The following is a 13,172-nucleotide window of genomic DNA, read 5'->3' on the forward strand; positions in this document are numbered from 1 at the left end:
GTGATAGGACGGACACTTAGAATTCTTCTCATGTAACATAGAAAGAATGCATACTAATATGTTACTGTCTGTTTACTTGACCATGTCTCCATTAGAATACAGGCTCCCTCGGGGGAGGGACCATGTCTGTTTTATTGGCCATTGTATTTCCCAGGTGTGTAGCACAGAAGAGGCATGCAACTATGAATGAATAAATCAGTAGGCAATCACTACCGTCACTAGTAAGCATTACGCACACAGTCTTGCCTTGGCCTTCACTGCCTGTATAATCTGGAACCGACGTTTGCATCCTCTTGCAATCATAACCACTCTTAGGGCTGAACAGTATGTGTGTATCATCATTTTTCACAGAAACTGCTACGCCGGAACCATCCTACCCGGCCTCTGTGACACCAGATCTGGCCATCCTCCAACCCATTCTTCATTTGGCAGTCAGAGTGCTATTCCTCCGCTTCAATCCATCCGCGCTCCCTAGTGTTCCGGTCATGCTCAAAAGCTTACACAGCCCCAAAGGCAGCATACAGGGCTATACCTCTGTGTCTCCCATCTACCAGGAATGCCCTTCTCTCCTCGGCTCAGCAGTCAAATTTTGTTAATAAACTCAAATTTCATTCCTATAAGACTTCACTCTTCCCTCCTCCCCCCAGAGGAAGTGACCCCTCCATCTTTTGTCCCCAAAGGTACAATTACAAACATAGCATCATATTCATGTTGCTGTGAGTTATAAGGCAAGAGCTCATGCCTTATGGGCCAGCCATCTTTCCACTAGCATAATGTCTGGCATGCAGCAGGTGTTCAAAAATCACTCCCTAGATGGATAACCAAGCTTTGGAGAGTAAAAGTGAAAAGCCTTCTTAATTTAATCATTTCTTGATATCTTACTTGACTGGAGAAATATGGTCTGGAATCATTCATTAAGTTCTATCTGTAGCTGCCAGTTCTACCCGAAAATTTTTTTCAAGGAGAGATGACGGTGTATGCTGTTGTTATTCCATTGTTTAAGCAAACCACCTGCTCACCACGGAACGTCATAGAATATTTCCGACCTGTAAGTGGGCTTGAGGTATCAAAAAGAAAATGATCCCAAACCAAGGAACCATAGTGAGGGACCTGAGAAAGATAACGAGTAAGTCTGCCATCTAGTATCCACGACAGGTTGTGAAAGCCCGGTACGCTGAATTCAGAAGGCTCCAAGGCACCTCCTGGGATCATGGGACAGAGCAAGGTGATCACTGGCAACCTGTGCCATGGTGTAGCTGGGGAAAGGAGCAGCAGAGTAACACATGGCCACCCTGCTCCAGTCCTTACCCTACGATGTACATAAGAGGAGACACAGTCCTCGCAAGTGGTTAACACATGGTCACGCGATCAGCTGCTGGCACAACTGGGCCTGAAACCATGCTCCCAAAACATCCATTCATTAAGCATATATTCAGTGGCTATTAGGTCTTGCGTGGTGCCACTTGCTGGAATGAAACAAACAGAAACAGTGACAGCCATCAACCTAGTAAAATGTACCGTGTATCTGATGCTTCAACCACAGTTCCTCTTACTACCTCATGGCATGTTTCCAGCTCCCACCTCCCCTCAACTATTCATCTCCCAAGTTCTTATATGGAGTGGCATTTCCTAGATAAATATAAAAGCTATTTTTAAAAAAATAATTCATGCCAAACAATTAAGCTGATTCATAACTCTTCTTTCTTTCCCCCACCTGTATTCCATTTATCCAAACTTGGTGAAATTCACATTTAAGCAAAACTCCACGGTGATATTTGAAATAATTTGCTGATACCTATACCATTCTCACCTCAATTCCAAGAATTTAACATCACAATGTTGGAAGGAAGTGCTGGGTAAGAACATACAGATGTGCAGTGCACATTTTCCAGAGACTGAACAACCAGAACTTATACTCAAGAACTCAAACCAGACCTGAAGAGTTTCTACAGTAAAGAAATTCTATTTTCATTCCTAATCCAAAGCTAACCACTGAAAGCTCAACTAGATTCACTCTATCCTCAGAGACAACAGAAGAGTTCAAGTCACCATTTTGCATCTTATGTCAAATAGTGTAGAACATGTGATTCTGTCCTGTAATTCTTCTGTTTAATCTCACTTTCTCTTTCAAAATTAGAAAAATTAACAAGTGGGGAAGATTCACCAGAAAAAGAGACTGCTCTGAAATCTCAAATAATTTAGTCAAAAAAATTTTTTTGAAAGAAAGTGACCCAAAATGGAAATATAATTTTCACTGAGGAGTTTCCATTTTGACTCTGAAGTAAACATAATTTTTCAAATTCATGTTGGTTTGCAAAATCCCAAGTCACCAAGTAGCACTTATTTCCATAAAGTAAAAAGACACATTCTGGTCTTATTCTAAACAGGACACCAGAAAACAAAACTAATACTGTGAACAAACAAATCTTAGCTAAAACTCATTGAAATAATCCAAATGGTTTCCATTCCAGGGAAAATAGTAAGTCAGCAGTTTGCATACGGCTGCCTTTTCCAAATACACAAAATAAGCAAAAACACCACCAGAGGAAAGTGCAAATGCTGAACCCATTCTATTTCCGTTTCCACGGGACTGCAGTCCGATCGATACCACGGCGGTGCACTGCTTGGCCACCATTTACACATACTTCCAGGTGGCCTCTGATGTCCCGCCTAGAAGCCCAGAGAACTCCCAGGACAAGGTTCAGAAAGCCATCACTCAAACCACAAAGAGAAGGACTGGAAAGCCTGGGTCTCTGAGGTTCCAGCTGCTAGAACAAGGACTTGGAAAGTCAGAAAAATAAATGTTTGAGGGTGTCAAGCACACTGAATGCTCAAAAAGAACATATAGATTCTAAACAAGAAAACAATGGGGACAAGATCTCAGCATTCCTTGGAAAAACAAAAGGCTCTGGAAAAAAATTATAAATGAATCACAACCCTTCACCTAATACCAGTAACTGTCTGGAGTTGGCAAAAGACTGTTGAGTAAAAATATTCTATAAAAGGAAACTTACTTACAGGAAGTATTCAAAACCCTTCACCCAGGATAGAAGACAACTCAATGTGCAAAATCATGAGTGGGGCAAGTCTGCCAGGGTTATAAAAGGGCATCTGCAAGAGCATCCTTAACCCAAAATCATTTTTTGAAAAACAACATTTAACAGAAGAAACAAAAAAAAAAAAAAAAAAAGGAAAAGGAAAATTGCTGTCCTGACTTCAGGACAGGGAACTTACTTCCAAATCCCCATCCTCCTACAGGACTTGAAAGGACAATAATTAGTCAAGAAAAAAGCAAAATGAGGAAGTGGTATTCTTTTACAATTTCTGTTAATCTCCACCAGCTGTAATTTAAGAAATTCAGTGACATCAGCATTTATATTTGCTCCAGCAAGAACAAGAGCGACAGAACTACAACTGCAGAATCATATGAGAGGGGGAAAAGAAACTTGGGGGCAACTGGAAAACACATCTGAAGATGTGGAAAATTAATTCACTTTGCAGTGAATCACTTCAACAGCTTCAAACACCACCACTGCCAAAAATAACAAAAAAAAAAAAAAAAAGTGGAAAAGGAAGCTTAAGCACTCCAAACCTAATCAAATGATCCAGTGGAACTTCTGAAAAAAAGGTCCACTCCAACAAGTGAACTGAACATTTCTGAAAACAAACAGCAAGCGATCTAAGCCACTGATGAAGGGTAAGAAACCGAGACTCAGTATTATATAAAGATCACCAGTCTCTTAAAAAAAAAATCTGCTATACAAGGAACTGTCAACCGAGTGACTTTAGTTGGCGTCTGCATTACTTTCTTGAAGACAGGCATAGGATAGATTCCATGCTCCCCTTCCCCCAGGGAGGGAAATCAGTTCGTGGGGAAACCACCGCAGTGTTCTCAAGGTGCCCCATCTGAGCTCACAGACGGACCGGGAGTAGGTCTGAATTCCCAATGTAAACGCCAGCCATCAGCTTTTTACTCAGGTCAGAGTCAAAGGGAGAAGAAAACCACCCGGAACTTGACCTCCCAAACAACCTGTACAAGAGAGTTGAAAACACTCACCAGGGCCACCTCGGCCCTTTGGCTGAACATTGAGTCCGCTGAACTGTCTCAGAAAGGAGATTATTACAAAGAAGATGCGATGGCAGCCGCTCTGCCACACGCTTACACGCACCTTCTCTCAACACTAGAAAGGCTAAATTAGAGATAGGGTGATAATTAATAGGATCCTTGGCAGCTGGAGCCGGCTTCTTTAGCAAACCAGTAATTGCTGCTTACTTACAATGACAGGGGGTTGAGCCAGGAAAGGAGGGAGGCGCTAATGATGGGAATCATAAAAGGTAAAACAGACTTTACATCAACAGGTTACTTGGCTCCCATTCAAAACTACCTCTTTATCTATGGATTCAGTTGATAATGATAACAATTTATTCAAGATCAGACAAAGGAGGACTAAAGATCAATCACCCTTCCCAAAATATCATCACAAATGCAGGGAAATCGGGAGAAAACAGATCTCCCCTCCACACACTCCCCCACTCCAAAAATGATCTAACTTCCGAAGGTGATCGTGAAAATAATTATCCATTTGTAAAAGATATCATATAAGGGAAACAATTTTTTCCCTTAAGTGATATAGTTTGACTTGGACCTCCTTTGAAAACACCCAGTTTGGCGAGAAATTTTTAGTAGTGGCCATAGACAGAGTTTAGGCCCTCTATTTTGATATGAAAGTAATGTCCTAGTTGAGAGCTTCTCTAGGAAAGAAAAGGCATTGAGCTCCCAAATTGTTTACTGGAATGGCTGAAGAGGCCCAGCAGGAAAGGTAAAGGAGAGTCAGCACCCGGTGTCTCTGGTTTAAACCTCCAGCCCCAGGAAATAAGACAGCACATCAACCTGTTACACTGACGACCGACCACGTGTGCAGGCGATGTTCCATCACAGGAGGCCAGTACCTACCACACACTCCCCAGCAAGAAGCAAACCAATGTACCTCTAACATCTTTAGATGCCTAGAGAGACAGCAAGAGATGAGGATTCAATCTTCTGCCACAGGGAGATGTCTACAGATAAACCAGGGCAGCAAGGTACATAGTTTCACAATGACTCATGCTGACCAAAACTCTTCATAAAATCAGCTCCATGGGTAAAGAAACATCTCGTTTGCTCAGGACGTCCCTGGCTCTCTAATGGTATTGCAAAGATGCCCTGATGGCTCTCTTAAAAAAAAAAAAAAAAAAAAAGGAAGAAATGATTACAAAGCTAAGGGCTTTCCAACAAGATGCAGCCCAGAAGTCCCTATTCTAAGTATCTCACGGAAATCTCCAGCAATTGTGGTAGTTAGTGAAAGATGGATGTGAGAGCAGAAGCACTGGAAACTCAGATGGTTTACCTTTCTCTCAGTACGAATAAGAATCAAGTGCTCCCCCGCCCACTGGTCTTTTTCCCCTCCCACCAATAAGGAGTGAGAATGTCTTTATCTTCATTCTATGAATGTCTAGCCCATTGCTGATGGAACTCACTAAATATATAGCTCACCATTAAAGCCACCAACTAATATTTTTATAACTTCTTCCTCTCTATTAGATCATTATATCCTTTTATTGAAAATATTTAACTCAATACTTTGCAATGACTAATGCTCTTAACACCCACATGCCAAGGCAGAAGTTATGTTCATTACACAACATTATGATGTTTCAAGACCTTTGGCATTCAAAGATAAACAGTCCAGAATGGAATAAACTGGCTATAACTTTATGAAGACACACAGGAAAAGCAATTAACGAGTCAGGTTGAAGAGGGAGGGAGCGATAAGAAAAGAAAGATAAGTGAAAAACATCAAGATGTCGGGAGCTCTATGTTCAGTAGCAGACCATAAGTACGGGTAGGTAGATAAGACTTCTTGATGTCATCAGCAAGGAAAATCTGAAGATCTTTAATGAGGAATGAGGAACATCTACAACTTACATACCATATATCCTTGTGAATAATTGAGCGTCCACCATCCCATCTTTTGCTACCTTTCTTGGAGCCTTCAGCACCAAACTCCTTCCTTTCTTTAGAAACAGCTTTGAAAACAAAGGACTATCTTTAACAGATAGACCTATTTTTCTTGGATTCAGATGTTCAACCACACCCAGAGTCTCCTATCTTTACTTCATCAGAAACCTAGTCCTCTTTCTATTCCAAAATCAACAGGAGTTGTCACCCCTCATCACTTCCCAGCCTGCCTCCCTCTCTGTACCCCAATATACACACCAACCACTGCAGTATGGCAGTTACGAAGGTGAGCTTTGAAGTCAGACAGTCCTCGGCTTACGTCATGGTTCCACTCTTATTGGAATGGCTTTAGGCAAGTTAGTAAAGATGGCCAAGCTTAGTTTGTTCATCTATAAAATGGGATCTTACCTACTGCATATTAGAATTAACATTATACAAGGCATTTTAAATGTTTAACACAGTACCTGGTAGATAGGAAGTGCCTTAATGTTTGTCCTTGCGCCAGATCTAAATTATTCATTCCTTCTGCTTTTTTACTTTTCTAACACAGGAAAAACCTAGGGAAAAAATTTACATAGGTACCTTCCTGATCCCAGGCCTCACACACACACACACACACATCCACAGATGTGCACATATGTGCACACACGTGCACACACATAGAGACAAACTGAACAAGCCATTCTTTTTATCCTACACATAAATACAGTATGAAGAGCCAAAAGGCAGGCTACCTACGACAGGCAAAGCAACAGGCAACTTGAATGACTTTAACCCTACTGAGCTCATCTTTTCAAAGTTTAAGAGGTGAAAGTATCAATGCAAGGCACAGCCCACAGTAAGGACTTGAAAAATGTTAAGTGCCGCTGTTGCTATTGTTGCTGTTTGGGTTTCTTTGTTTTTATTAAATTATGTGATCTGCCTCCTAGGCAACCTAAAACCACTGGCCCCACTAAGTCTTCTCTTCTCTCCTTAAAAGAATTCCAAGAACAAGTACTCAGGTAATGTTTATAACAATGACATGGTTCCAATAACAATTGCTGATCCTTATAATATGCTAATTTGCAATACACTGAGAAGTAAGCTGAGCCCAGTTTCTTGAAAAACTGCCTACACCGTAATATCTACCTCATTCTACCGCTTTCTGCTAGGTTCTTCACCAGTGGCCCCGGTAATATCTCTGCTTTTTTTCCAGGGCCCCACTCCCACACTCTACTTCCTAAAGAACAGTTGGAATATATCAAAATAAAAAGTAACATATCTGAACAGTCCCACTCAAATTCAAAAATTTGGAAGTAATGGACCGTTTTTATTGGCAAATAAATGTAAAAATGGGAGATCGGGTCCTTAGAAAAGCTTCGTTAACGTGCCTTCACGTATAATCCACAACAACGCTGGAGCAAACACTGTTTGGAAAATATTTTCCCAAGTGAGCATGTTTTTAAGCTCAGAGAAAGAATTGCTAGAGGAACAAGACTGAAGAAAACAATTTTTTAATATAGCCAACCCTCGATGTTTGTGGAACCCCCATTTGCAAATTCACCTACTTACTAAAATTTACTTGAAACCCCCAAATCAACATTTGCAGCATTTTTGCGCTCGTTTGTGGATACATGCCAAGAGGTGAAAAAGTTGAGTCATCCAATACATGCATTCCCAACTGACATCAAACAAAGTGACACTCTGCCTACTTGCTCCAGTTCTCATACAGTAGACAAATGTCCTTTCCAAGGCTTATTTAGTGCCATGCTTTTTGCATTTTTGTCTTTCAAGTAAGAACTGACAGACAATAAGATAAGTATCACCTATCAGCCTATTTATAGGTAGAAGATGCTTGATTTCCTAAAATAGGCATCATCTTTTAAATACGAGCATCAAACGAAGTGACAACTAAAGACTGTCTTCAGAGAGTACTAGTTTACAGTACATTTCTTTCGCAGGGTAATTGATGTGACCAGCAGGTGGGCTCTTTCCCACTTCCAGAAAGAGTTCCCCTGGCCCTTGATGGCCTGATCTGGGTTCCACGCCATCCCTTGGTGGCCACCCATTTGTCAAAAGTGACAAAGGTTCATGCTCAACATTATCTCCTGACTCCACAGTGGGCTCAATGAATATTTGCTGAAAATCATTTTCACCTCCTAGGGCAAAGAACATTGGCCCAAGGACTTTGCAAATCATTCCCAAACCATGACTCTGAAAAAACAAGGGTGTCAGATATCTTAATATCCCCCTATTTAGATGACCAAGAAACAAATCTACTCTGAAAACTTCCAAAACTGCCTTGTCCATCTCCCAATGGCTGGCTCTTCCCCTACATATGGGTGTGTTAACTCTCAACTCCATCCTACACAGCTGATTCATCCTGCTCTCTCACAAAAAAGCAGAACTAAGAAGGTCTTTCAACTGTCCACATCTGACCATCCTTCCCAGGCTTCATCTTCATTCTCCCCTGTGCTTATGACTTCTCAGAGCACATTGGTTCTTACCCTAAAGCATCTAACTCTATGGTCCTTTGCTTCCGTGTGTGTGTGTGTGTGTGTGTTTCAATCACATGGAAAGAGGAAAACTGTCATTTTCTCTGTTTCTTTATAAAATTCAGGACAGGAATTATTTAACCAAGTGATTGGTCATGATAATACCAGAGAAAAGATACAAATACTCCGAAAAATGAGGCCTTGAGAATCCAGTATGTGCTGGTGTGAATGTGTGCATAGATTCTTATAAAACATGTCTCCCATTAATTGTTGATCAAATTAGTGCCATTCCTCTGCACACAACAGCTGAGAGTTGGGGAAAGTGGCCTGGCAGACTCCGGGAGAAAAATGAGTGCTGGCATGTGTCCAAAAACTTGCTGCATATATTCCCAACTTTTGAGAACTGACTATATGATCGGGGGGTTTTAAGCTATGGGGAATTAAATTATTTATTTACTCCCCAGTGACAAACAACAGAGTCAATAGCACTTGCACAGTTTAGCCACTTCTTTGCTTCTTAGGTAAATCTCTAAATTCTTTTTTTTTTTAAGATTTTATTTATTTATTTGACAGACAGAGATCACAAGTAGGCAGAAAGGAAGGCAGAGAGAAAGAGGGGGAAACAGGCTCCCTGCTGAGCAGAGAGCCCGACCTGGGACTTGATCCCAGGACCCCGGGATCATGACCCAAGCTGAAGGCAGAGGCTTTAACCCACTGAGCCACCCAGGTGCCCCAATCCCTAAATTCTAATGGCAGTGACGCGAGCAGCAGCACATGGGTGCACTGGGGTCCAACACAGGCTTCATGGTCGTGCAGCAGGAATGGTAGGGCCATGGCTCACCAGCAGAGAGCCAGCATCGACAGCACCCTTCCTACAGGAAGTCCTCTAGGTACCTCACTGAATCTTCACAGCGATCTGATGAGGCAGGTAACCCAGTACCCAGCTAACACATCAAAACTGCAATGATGAAGGCACCTACTTATGTATGCCATGTCATGCATACTTGTCTCCTGAGACAGAAAGTTACTATTTGGGCTCATCCCCCTTTCTGCTTTCTAGTGACCAGGTTAGCCACTGGTTTGGGGGAGAAACTTTCTGAGGCTCAAGAAAAGCAAGCTATTTGATTGTGGTATATGTTCATCAAAACATCTAGTTGTATACCTTAAAAAATATACGACCCTTATTTGTCAATTATACCTCAATAAAGGTAGGAAAAATAAAAGACAAGGAAGCTATCATATTGATTGGATAAAAAACATTTCAGTTTTATCACAGGATCAGTTTAACCAATAGATGGAAACCCAAATAGATGGTTAACTGAAATGGCCCATACAGATACAAAGGACTAGAGGAATCAAGTTTTCAGAAAATTCAGGATAAAGGGTAAAAAGCAAGCATGAAATGAACAATTCTTTTGAAAAAAAAAATTAAAACTTCGCCTCTAGTCTCAAAAATAGCCATACTTTGCTACAAGGATGGAAAAATCCTGGAAGAGTAAAAGATATGAAGATTTTGAGGTTCAGGAACACAAGCATCACGGCTTACTTCGGATAAGGACAGCTATATGAAGAGACTGCCGAGTTAAATGTGAAGAGATAAGGCAGGCACTCACTGGAGGCAAAGTTGAAAGCTGACAGTTAGGAATGGCAGATTCCCATGTGGAAACAGCGATACAGCTCGGCTGCTAGACTGCTCAGTGTTGTGAAATCTCCATCAGCGCATCTTATTATTTATTTTTCCACCTGGCTATAGTCTGTAATTATGATGAAAGGCAACATGTTGATAAAGACAAAGATTGTTCTGGCAACAAAGGGAACGCCTTACCTGTAAATAGCAGGTGCCATCTTTAAAAAGCCTCCCTGCTAGGCTTCCCACAGTTCGCCACTACTTGACTTGCTTCAGCTCTCAAAGATCCTTCTGTGGATTCTCCAGCTTTGGGATCATTTAAGGCCTCCCCCTTCTCATCTATGGCCCTCTCCTTTACCTCCTGGCTAAAAAGTCATTTCAAGTCAAAACCCTTATTGATGCTATGGATACAAAGGGAACCAGAATGCAGGGACCAAATACTCAGCAGCAAGAGCCAGGTTTGGGGGCTGAGCACTTCACCCACCTATTTCTTTTAATTCGCATGATTACTCCATAGCCTAGATCATATTAATGTCCATGAGCCCCATTTAGCCTGCTACTGACATAAAAACTACAAGAAAAACTTGCCATGATTTAAAAAAAAAAAAAAAAAAAAAAGGCTAAAGGTAGTCAAATTGGAATTCAAGTTACAAATCTGTCTTATTCTAAAGGTTACACCCAGAACTTTAGACTTCAACTGGCGAGGGCTTTTAACCAGTTTACATGAAGAGATGCAGGCCTTTTCTCTGGAGAAGGTCAGCATAGAGCAAAACAAAACAAAACAAACAAAGAAAAAATGCTTGGGTTTAAGTAGATTAGGGGTAAAGGTTGAGTTTCCTGCTAAAGTAAGTAGTCTGGCAGTTCTCTATAGGCTCTTTTTGTCTGACACAACCTTGGCCTTGTCCTTCCCTGTCACAGTCTATACCTCTCCATCAGATAAGTGAATGGCCCGGTGAGATTCAGAACAAGGGGAGTGACTCCATGAAGTCAGGACGCCCTTTCTGTGACAAGACAGAGGCTGGCGGGTCCCAATCATTCCATCCCCCTGTTCTGGAAGCTCCTACGCTCTGCAAACAGTCTGGAATTCATTAAGACAAGAAAACAGGCTGAAAGCCGTATTTCAAATTTTATTCAGCAGAAGTTTTGTAAAAAACAATTTGGTCATGTGGGCACACTCAAAATCATCACCCTGTTTCTCAATCAAATCTTTCAGTCATGTGACTGCACACTCTTGGAGTCTGTATCACAACCCTGTCTTGAGGTACGGGCCAGGTTTCCTTAGGGCAGTGCAGCTAGGTTAACTCCAAGTCACCCAGAGATCACATTCAGAAGACCAAGAATCCTTCCCTGGTTTCATTAGGGTAGATCTAAAAGTGAACTTTTTAGAAGGGAAAGTTTTTGGGTTCGGGTTTTTGGTTTTGTTTTGTTTTGTTTTGTTTTTAAGATTTTATTTATTTATTTGACAGAGATCACAAGTAGGCAGAGAGGCAGGCAGAGAGAGAGGGGGAACCAGGCTCCCTGCTGAGCAGAGAGCCCCACGTGGGGCTCGATCCCAGGACCCCGGAATCATGACCCGACCCGAAGGCAGAGGCTTTAACCCACTGAGCCACCCAGGCGCCCCGGGTTTTTGGTTTTTAATCAATGCAGAATGACTGCCAGGGATCACCCTTAGCCTGATCATAACAAGCAGCACCCCATTTTTTTTTACTGAATGTATTCTAATCCCGGAAGTTGTTCATTCCAAAACAGCAATATAAGCACAACTCCATATAGAGACGGAGGATTTATGGTGACAGCATTAGGGTTGTCTTTCTCAAACATGAGTGAGCACCACCAACTGTGGAGGGCTTATTAAGACACAGACTCCTGGGACTGCCCACCAGTGTCTGATTGAGTAGGACTGCGGTAGAGTCTGAGAATGTGCATTTATAACAAGCCTGAGGGCCACATGTTGAAAAGCCACTGCTCTCAGGTGGTGGTGGTGGTAGATGGGCTGCTGTTGAAGGGACCTGGGGTGGTGATTTTACTCAATGACGTAGAAGAGGAAGCCCTGCAGAAAGGTGGGATTCAGACAACACAAAAGCTTGGAGAGTGGGATTCAGACATCACAAAAGCTTGGACAGTCTCCACGCAGGTGGCAGAAAATCCAAACTAACCATGTATACTTAGAAGAGGAATTTATTGGTTAAATAACAGAAAAGTTCAAAGATAAGCCTAACTAGGCCTACCAAGGAAAGCCACAACTTGATCTGGAGGTGAAAGACTCCTAGTAGGATCACAGCAAAGATGGCGGGCCATCCACTCAAAATGCACACTTTCCTAGCACACAAACATCGCTGCCCAGCTGACATCTGTATTTCCCAGCTCCCACCCCTGCATCCAGACACAGATGGGAGTCTGGTCCTCGTCAACAGAATCTGAGCAAAAGTGAGGCCTATCACTTTTGAACCTTAGTTATGCCTTCTCCTCTTCTTCTTCCTTTCTACCACCAGACACGAAGGACTCCAGGGTCCCAGGCAAAGGGAGAACCAGAAGACAGAAGGAGTCTGAGTCCTTGATTTGCCAGGTGGAGGAAAGCTGCCTGCCAAGCAGGAATTATTTACACGTACGACCGCTGCACGCCACTTTGCTACACCAACTAACGTTAACTTAATTCGAGAACTTGCTTGTTCTCTGCCTATGAGGTATCTTTATCCTAAACCCCGACATCTCCCCTAATGTTCAAGATCAATGGAAATAAAAGGAGAATCTTTCTGTTAGCACCCTAATAAAATCCTGGGATTCATTTTCACTAGTCGACATGTACCTCCCTAAAACCAATCTCCATGATAAAGAACTGTGGCAGGGCCTGTGTCAAATTCTCCATTCCTAGAACCGCGAAACCGAAGCAGATGGGCTGAGCATGTGGGAAGGGGTTGTTACTGGAATTTGGAAAGGAGACTATGAGCAGGCAAACTAAAGGTGTCCATTAGAGAAAACACATAAAGAAAGGGAAGTTGTCTGCCAGTGAGAAGTGACTAGAAAGATGCCAAGTATATGAACCCAAGAATGAGAAAGAAGGGTACAGCGGACC

The 13,172-nt window shown here is 42.1% G+C and overlaps 1 protein-coding gene across 6 annotated transcripts in view; it reads right to left on the reverse strand.

The window, feature by feature from the left end:
• MITF (melanocyte inducing transcription factor) overlaps window positions 1-13,172 on the reverse strand; it is a 218,820-nt gene that overhangs the window by 194,338 nt on the left and 11,310 nt on the right. Inside the window, exon 1 of one of the 6 annotated variants that reach the window (XM_047746975.1) lies at window positions 4,989-5,009. The exons of 4 other annotated variants lie outside the window; for them this stretch is intronic. The gene's annotated coding sequence lies outside the window, so the exon portion shown is untranslated. One more of the 6 variants, XM_047746973.1, reaches the window with a different exon arrangement.

The sequence above is a fragment of the Lutra lutra genome, chromosome 1 (assembly GCF_902655055.1).
Source record: "Lutra lutra chromosome 1, mLutLut1.2, whole genome shotgun sequence".
Taxonomy (NCBI): domain Eukaryota; kingdom Metazoa; phylum Chordata; class Mammalia; order Carnivora; family Mustelidae; genus Lutra; species Lutra lutra.